The sequence below is a fragment of the Colobus angolensis genome, unplaced genomic scaffold (genome assembly GCF_000951035.1).
Source record: "Colobus angolensis palliatus isolate OR3802 unplaced genomic scaffold, Cang.pa_1.0 Scaffold3, whole genome shotgun sequence".
NCBI lineage: Eukaryota > Metazoa > Chordata > Mammalia > Primates > Cercopithecidae > Colobus > Colobus angolensis.
This window is the reverse complement of record NW_012116265.1, coordinates 12,289,518-12,298,592: the sequence shown is the minus strand read 5'-3', so window position 1 is coordinate 12,298,592 and position 9,075 is coordinate 12,289,518. Positions and strand designations below refer to the sequence as shown.

The 9,075-nt window shown below is 44.2% G+C and overlaps 1 protein-coding gene across 1 annotated transcript in view; it reads right to left on the bottom strand.

The window, feature by feature from the left end:
• STON2 (stonin 2) overlaps positions 1-9,075 on the bottom strand; it is a 177,211-nt gene that overhangs the window by 161,630 nt on the left and 6,506 nt on the right. The window contains exon 2 of the mRNA XM_011949465.1: positions 6,458-6,568. The gene's annotated coding sequence lies outside the window, so the exon portion shown is untranslated. The remainder of the gene's footprint in view (positions 1-6,457; positions 6,569-9,075) is intronic.

The following is a 9,075-nucleotide window of genomic DNA, read 5'->3' as shown; positions in this document are numbered from 1 at the left end:
AGGGCGAGACTCCGTCTCAAAAAAAAAAAAAAAAAAAAAAGATGAATAGAAATTAGTTCTGTGAGGCAGGGGTCACTGGTGGAGAAAATGGACATTCCAAGCTGGCAGGATGGCATCTATAAGAACAAAGCATGACAATACAAGCTGGTCAATCAGAGGGTACCATTGCACTTAGCCATGCTTAACCAGTCATGTTCACATGCAAAACTACTGTCTGCTAACAAAGGGTGTATGCAACCTCCCTGATTCCTACGTCCATCCCCAGACCTGCCCCCTCCCTAACCTCATACCCGAACATCACCCATCACCGACCCCAACCCCTGCAGTGTGTTACAGACAGGGTGGGATCTGGAGAGATGAATAAGGCATGATGTGAAGGGAGGATGAGAGATTCAGAAATGAGGTTCATGTTCAAGGATGGCCTGAGATTCAACATTAATGTTAGAAATAGGTTAGGGGGCAGGGATGGAATGAAGCACTGACATGCTGTGAAGATGTCTTTTTGTTACCCAACTTGGAATGTGAAGTGTAATAGTGTTTTCAAGGCCTCCACTCAAAACAGCTGCATTAAAAAGGTAGTATGCCCATACTGAGTTCAGAAGATGAATGGAAAGATATGTTTTCTGAACTATAGGTGATTTACTTCAATGAAGCAATGAGCCAGAAGGAGAAGAGTGAGAGAGGAGGCTGGAGAGCTAGGAGTCAGGTCAGACAGGTCCCCAGTAGGCATGCCAAGAAGGCTGGGTTTTGTCATAAAGGCAATGGAGATCGATTAAACAATTTAAGCAGGGAAATAACATGACCCAATTTGTTTTTTAGAAAAAGGTTATTCTGGAAGCAATGAGGGAGATCAACTGGAGAGTGAGAGGACCAGCTAGTAATTAGAGTGATTAGACATCGCAAGATGGGGGATAGAGAGGAAAGGTGTTTTTATAGCCATTTAGGACATAATGTCATTAAGATATGGGGAGAGAATCTTTTTTGGACTCATTGAGATTGTGGAGGTAATGATGTGGTAGGTGGATGAAAAAAACCTTTGGAAAACTGAATCAATTTCTGTACCATTCGCCAAGATAAGGAGTTCAGGAGAAAGAACGATTGGGAGGTAGAAGGGAGGTGATGAGTTTAGTGTTAGGCCCAGCGATTTGATGGGCCCGTGGGACAACCACATGGACATGTTGTCTTTAGGACCTGTTAAATAGGCAGATTTAGAGCTCAGAGGAGAGATGAGTGCTAAAAACACAGACTGAGAGGCCACTGGAAGCTGGGGATTTGGACTGGGTCACTCAGAGAGAATAATAAGAGGAAAAACAAGAACCAAGGTTGGAAACCGGGGGAAGGTCATTTGTGTTGGGCACAGGGTAAACAGTCACTTGGAGGAAGTTCCTTATAAATGTGTTATCCTGTCACTACCATGAGGGCCTGGATGATTTCAGAACTCAGCAGACCAGGTGCTATGATTTGGACATGCTTTGTTTGGCCCTTCCAAGTCTCCTGTTGAAGGCTGATCCCCAATGTTGGTGGTGGGCCCTGGTGGGAGGGGTTTCGATTGTGGGGCCAGATCGCTGTGAACGGCCTGGTGCCATTCTCACAGGAGTGAGTGAGTTCTCACCCAGTTCCCATAGAACTAAAGTTGAACCGAGCCTGGCACCTCCTCTTTTTTCTCGTTTCTGCTGTCTCACTATGTGATCTCTGCACACCTGGGTCCCCTTCACCTTCCATCCTGAGTGGAACCAACCTGAAGCCCTCACCAGAAGCAGATGTTGGTCCCATGCTTCTTGTACAGCCTGCAGAACTACGAGCCAAATAAACCTTTTTGCTTTATAAATTACCCAGTCTTGGGTGTTCCTTAACAGCAACACAAACACGCTAAGACACCAGGTAAAAGAGATTATTTGTGTTCATTTCAACGAGTCAATACTATAATAATACAGAATATTAAGGGAGCTCTGAGTGGGCTTGAGAAAGGAGAGAATAGGAGGCATTAGGACAGAACTGCAGGGGTCACAGATTTCTGGATTCCCAGTTTTCCAGCATTTGAAGAAGTGAAACCTTCATCTTTCTGCAGCAGGGGCTTCAGTAAGTGCATGGGTTTCTGTGAGTCCCCCTAAGATTTCTAGATTTCCAGGCCAGGCACGGTGGCTAAGCCTGTAATCCCAGCACTTTGGGAGGCTGAGGCGGGCGGATCACGAGGTCAGGAGTTCAAGACCAGCCTGGCCAACCTGGTGAAACCCTGTCTCTACTAAAGATACAAAAAATTAGCTGGGTGTGGTGGTGCGCGCCTGTAATCCCAGCTACTCAGGAAGCAGAGGTAGGAGAATCGCTTGAACCCTGGAGGCAGAGGTTGCAGTGAGACAAGATGGTGCCACCGCACTCCAGCCTGGGAAACAGGGCAAGATGGTCTCAAAAACAAAAAGATTTCTAGATTTCTAGCTTGCCAGCACTTGAAAAAGTGAAACCTTCTTCATCTTTCTGCAACATGACCTTCTATAGGTATACCTAAGGTGCTTTGCACACTTTTCCTGATATTATCACTACATACACGAGTCACCAATCAGGAAGAGTTCTCAAGTTAGGGCCAAGACCAAGATGTACAACTCAGACTTGAAGGCCTCTCCTTGAAACTGGTTCTTAGCCTTTAAACAAAAAATTATAGCTCTCTGAATCTCCGAGTTATAATTTAAGCCAGAGACTCTCATCTCTGGAAAAATACAAGTACATGCAACATTAATTATAATTTAAGGCACTTCACAGACACACTTCTCAAAGTCCTAGGGATCTGTGGACTCCCTGTTAAAAACTGTCACCCTAGAACAATTTATCTGGCTCAAGTCGCTTTCGGGCCTTTCAAAACAACACAAAATCATTCCAAAGGAGCCCAACAGAAGGAAGCCAGGCCCTGTGGCTTCTACTGACCCTGAACTGATAATTCCTTATTTCCGTTTTCAGCAAAGCGGAGGATATGTCCTTCCCTTTTCTGAGAATCATTCCCCTCCCTCTTTCCCCAACAAAACCGATACATGGGCATAAAACCAAAACAGCCCAGCCAAACGCTAAAACGCAGGCTGCTGCAGTGGCCTCATGGGGCAGCTGCACAGGGGCCCCAGGCTGATCGTGATATTATCCTTGTGAACCAGGCCTCTCACAAACAAGAAACAGACGCATCCCAAGTTTGTGTCTGCTGACTGAAGGCAGGGGCGTGTGGGTGTCTCCAACTGCCAGGGACAGCCACAAGGAACCAGGACACACTGGGTGGGCTTGGCACAGTGTGAGACTCGATGTCTGTTGAGTGAGGCCTGGCTGCTTTGGTAGAGTGGAGTCTGAGGTTTTGATATATGAAATGCCCTACTGACATCCCCTACGTTTAAAGTAAGTTCTAAATGTGGAGAGCAGGTATGCTATGAAATGCCACAGCTTGCAGGACAAAAGAATTCTCACATTATAAAATGTCAGCAAATGAGCACCTTTCAATGTGACAACTCACTCATCCCCACATTCCTAGTTTATTTCCTTCTTTTAAATTTATTTTTCCTAATCGGGCGCGGTGGCTCACGCCTATAATCCCAGCACTTTGGGAGGCCAAGGCAGGCGATCACTTGACGTCAGGAGTTCGAGACCAGCCTGGCCAACATGGTGAAACCCCACCTCTAATAAAAATACAAAAATTAGCTGGGAGAGGTGGCGCGCGCCTGTAACCCCAGCTACTCAGGAGGCTGAGGCAGGAGAATCGCTTGAATGCGGGAGGCCAAGGTTGCAGTGAGCCAAGATCATGCCAGTGCACTCCAGACTGGGCGACACAGCAAGACTCCATATCAAAAAAATATACATTTTTTCAATTTCTGTTTTTATTATAAACAGAATATACTCTCACTAAAAATCAATTGGAAAATACAGAAAAGTATAATCACTTCTAAAATGTATCTGATTTTTAAAAATTCCATCAGAATGCATTTCTTCAACTTCTCAGGGGCACTTCTATTATTTAAGGGTAAGTCATTTCTTGTAGGGGGAGGAGAGACTGTCACCACAGACAAATGGGACAGGATCCTTTGACCTTGTGACTTCCTGGGCTCTCATCTCAGTGGCTAAGAATTATGTATTCTATTGTTTTGTTCAAGTTGATGGAAATTTCCCACCATTTATGCCTACTCTCCTTACTTCCTCAACCTGAAAGACCAAAAGAAAAATGTAATCACTGGAAGCTCCTTCCTATTAATGTTTCTGCTTTGCTGTTTCTAAAGTTTTTTTTCTTTCAGTCCTCACGTCACCCACAACCATCTAGAGATGGTTTCTCAAAAACCACTGTAGGGATTTAGAAACACACCACACTGTTACATACATTTGGTCCCGACACCACTACTAGCAGTATGTCTTTTGGTAGCCGTCTCACTGACAGTAACCCTTGCAAAACAGAAAAGCTACAAATTCAAAGCATATAAACCATAAATGCAAACACAGCAGACATACTAATTAGAGGATGGAGTGACAAGGCTTCAGAATGTGATTCTCCACATCTCTGGGTTCTTATTTAGCTTTGAGAGTGAGAGTTTTTTAGAAACAGATTCAGAATATTATTATTTGCTGAGTGAAATAAAATGTATTAGAGGAATTTTCCAACCAAGTGTAAAACTTGGATTTAAAATAGTAGAGAAGGCTGGGCTTGGTGGCTCACGCCTGTAATCCCACCACTTTGGGAGGTCGAGGAGGGGGGTGGATCACTTGAGGTCAGGAGTTTGAGACTAGCCTCGCCAACAAAGGGAAACTCCATCTCCACTAACAACACAAAATTAGCCGGGCATGGTGGCTCATGCCTGTAATCCCAGCTACTTGGGAGGCTTAAGCAGGAGAATGACTTGAACTTAGGAGGCAGAGGTTGCAGTGAGCCAAGATCGCACCACTGCACCCCAGCCTGGGCAACAGAATGAAACTCCACCATCAAAAAAAAAAAAAAAAAAAATGGTAGGGAAGATTGGTCAGTATCTTAGGGGAAACTTCTTAACTGGCTCATGGTGGCAAAGAGCAAACGTGAGGTTATTATACGTAATACTAAAACACTGTCATCCAGTGGTATCTGTTTTGTTCTGTGTTTTAGTTTTCATATCTCTGAATGCTTGAGCATCTGTGATTCTTGTAGCACTTACCACATACAGAGGCCAGATCTGATCACTGGATGTAATGTTTCAATTACAGAGAAAACATAAGTCACTAACATACGTGTGTAGTTACCATATTATCTCCCTGACCTCTTTTATTTTTTTAAAAGAAGAAAAACAGTAGCAATGTAAGTTGAATTCAAATGTGGATTTCAGCTTAGGGCAAATTCAAAGGGCTTCAAACATGTGTAACTGTCACCACTCCTCACTTTTAACAAATGTAATGAATGGTGAGAATCTTTCAAGAGATAAAGTGGTGAACAGCTTCATAGCATCAATGTCGCACTTACTGAGCCCTTACACCCATGAGATGGGCATTTTTAACCACTAGTTCTCATCTCACAGGCAAAGAAACCGAGTCTCAGAGAATAAGTAACTTGCCCAAAGGCCCAAAGGTAGTAAGAGGTCAAATGGTATTTGACCCTAGTCTTAACTCAGGCACTTAACCATGGCATTAAAGAGCTCAATGATAAAACCACCCCAAGAAAAAGCCAATGGGTCCATACCTCATTCTACACTGGCAAAGTGAAGAAAAGCACAAACTAGAAAACTCGAGCCAGCTTGACTTTCCCAATAAAGCTAGAATGCCCCCTGATTCAATCCCGGGACCCCTTCTCCAGCTGTTAAATACCTTCATTCCTTCACAGCTTTAGATTCCATCTACGAGCTAGGGATCCCCACACAGATGCTGCCAGCCTTGACTTCTCACCTGACTTCTCCTAGTGCCCACCGAGCATCTTCACCTCAACGTCTAACAAGATGCTCACACTTAACACATCCAGATTTGACCAGCGACTCTCCCTCCCCTGAAACTACTGCAGCAGAAACCCCTCCCATCCAAGATGATGGCACTCTACCTCTCCAGGCTCCCTTGCCCGAAACATCGAGTCATCCAACCTTGACTTCTCTCTTCCTCTGACACAGCTTCTCTCGTGTTCATTTTACAAAAAGGCAGTTTACAAACATATTTCTCACATGATTCTTTAAAATGGCTAGTTTCCCTAGGACACTCCATAAGATTTCATTTGAGCATAACTGACCATGAGTACCTTAACTGAGGTAGTCAGGTAAGCTTCATCTAACATGGCACTGTGTAACCTACATACCATGATGGTCACCTACCGCTTTATTTTTATGTGTTATTTTATGAACACTTACGTAATACTTCTCATCTCTCAGACACTGACGTCAAAGTGCTTTACCGCTCATTTAATAAAATTATTATATAATCCTCATAACCCTATGAAGTAGGTTCCCTTTATAGAGATAAGGAAACTGAGGCTCAGGGAGACTAAATAACTTACCTGAAACTGCACAATTCAAACCCAGGCAGTCTGGCCCCAGAGTCTGTACTTGTAACCACTTCGCCCTGCTCCATCCATGAGATGTACTTTTTTGCCTCGTGAGTTGTTTTCCTATGAGTAGAAACATACGTGTATAAATGAATCTGCACTCTTTTCTGGCTTTCTTATAGCCAGGACCCACCTCTGCAAAGTGCCTGACCTGACTGGGTGCATATTCTCTACCCTCTTCATAGGAAAATGGCAACCAAATCACAGACAGACCACAGTCCCTGGGCCCAGGAGCACTGTGCTGTGACTAGCCAAGTCACCCAGATCAGAGTCTGATATGCAACAGCAAACAACTCTGACTCCTTGGGACTGCCTCCTCAAGGCCTGCTCAGGGATCGGAACTTAAAATCAACCGGAAGCAGAGCACGTGCACTCCAGGGTGCCTGAGTGTGATGGATGGCACAGCTGGAGGAGCTTGCTGTGTTGCAGACAGCACAGCTCCGCCTATGCCAATTAGGTTGATGGGTGGTGACTGAGAAACATGCTGGATTTACTCACATAGATCCTCACTCCCTAACTCACCACCGTTTTAGAGATCGTAACAAAAATAATAAGGATGAGTTAGGGAAAAAAAAAAAAAGAGAGAGAGAGAAAAGCGTGTTTCGACTGCCCTGCTGATACTGTGAACTGGCCCTGCAAAAACAAAAGCAGTTTTCCTCCCACCAGGCATCTCCCAGGGTGTGGCCAGAGTGCACAGATAGCCCCTGTTAACTCTTTAGAGCACATTTCCTTTTGCTTCCAGATACCACAGTGACTCAGGGCATAGCTTTTAGATCTCAGAGATTAAGAGAGGCAGGTTTAAAGCCCAGCTCCATTACAACCTTTGATAAAGTACTTAGCTCCAGCCTTTGTCTCACTCCTTAGATGAGATGCTACTCCTCCTGACCTTACAGCGCAGAGGTGCAAATTAAGTAAGATAACATGGTATAACCACTCAGCAGAGGACGTAAAACTCAATGCATGATAGCTATTGATAGTGTTTTTGATAATTTCGGCAATGATAAGTTTTCCACCCTTCAACTGTTCAAAGTCTGAAGTGGAGGGAAATGTAGGGACATGGAACGATTTAGAAAAAAATGAGTATTTTATGTTTGGCAAGGATGGGGAAAAACACAAAGTATATTTTTGACAGCTCTGAGTTCACATGATAGACAACATTTAAACAACATCTACCAAATATGGATCACCCCAGCCTTATCCACTTAACTATGGCATTATCTTTTAAAAGCTTAAGACAAATGGGCCAAGCATGGTGGCTCACGTCTATAATCCCAGCACTTTAGGAGGCTGAGGCAGGTGGGCTGCTTGAGGCCAGAAGTTTGAGACCAGCCTGGCCAACATGGCGAAACCCCATCTCTACTGAAAATACAAAAATTAGCCAGGCATGGTGACACATGCCTGTAGTCCCAGCTACTCGGGAAGGAGACGTGAGAATCACTTGAACCCGGGAGGCGGAGGCTGCAGTGAGCTGAGATCCTGACACTGCACTCCAGCCTGGGTGACACAATGATACTCTGCTTCAAAAGAAAACGGAAACAAAAACCAAGAAAAACTTCAGACAAATGTTTTCCGTTTCTAAGGCAAACAGTGAAATAAAGTCCGTTTTCATTTAAAGTATCCCATTTGGTTTTTTTAAACCAGTTAGCTAACTTCAAAGGGCAGCCAATGGTGGGACTATCAAGCTGGCAAGGGTCTAGTGTCTACCTTCAAAGTTCAGGTAGATAGAAAGCCACTGACGGTCCCACTATACTTCTCGGCATTTGGCCTGGAAAATGCTTCAGAATGCCCTTTCATTCAGATGCTGTGTTTGCATGGACACATAGCACTAAAATGGTACCTTCTTTCAATGAAAGCCAGGGAGAAGCCTGACTGAGAAGGATATAATGATCTCACCCCAAGCTTAAAATTAACAAGGACCCTTTGGGGTCACAGCTGAGAGCCCCCATGGGGTATAATATGAGTAAGAGAAATGCTATATAGATGACGGAGGCCCTAGTGTCATCTTAGTGTCATTCTTAGTGTCACCAACCTTATGGAGATCTGTGAAGTGACTTAAGCTAGACACCGCCAAATGTCAGGGGAAGAAGCAGGGTCAGTTATTACAGAAGCACCAAGAGATTTCTGCATGACTTTCAACAAGTCATTTGACCTTTCCAGGTTAGATTGCAAATGGAGAAGGACCAACTGCCTGCAAGTCTGACAGAGTTTGTAATAGGATTAGATTTTATTTATATAGACGTTTGACATCCTTAGCTCCAAAGTGCTTTCCTATTAATACACTGAACATGTTAAGAGGGCCAAATGAGAGTCCAGTGTTATTTATCTACTAATAAATCACTGAATGGCTTCATTTGTAGGAGGTTATGCAAGTCACTCAGATTAAATAGTGCTTTTGATAATTTCGGCAAAGATTAAATAGCCCGATGGCAGTCAAGAAAGGAAAGCTTTAAGAAGTCATCTAGGTCGGGCATGATGGCTCATACCTGTAATCCCAGGACTTTGGGAGGCCAAGGCAGGCGGAGCACCTGAGGTCAGAAGTTTGAGACCAGCCTGGCCAACATGGTGAAACC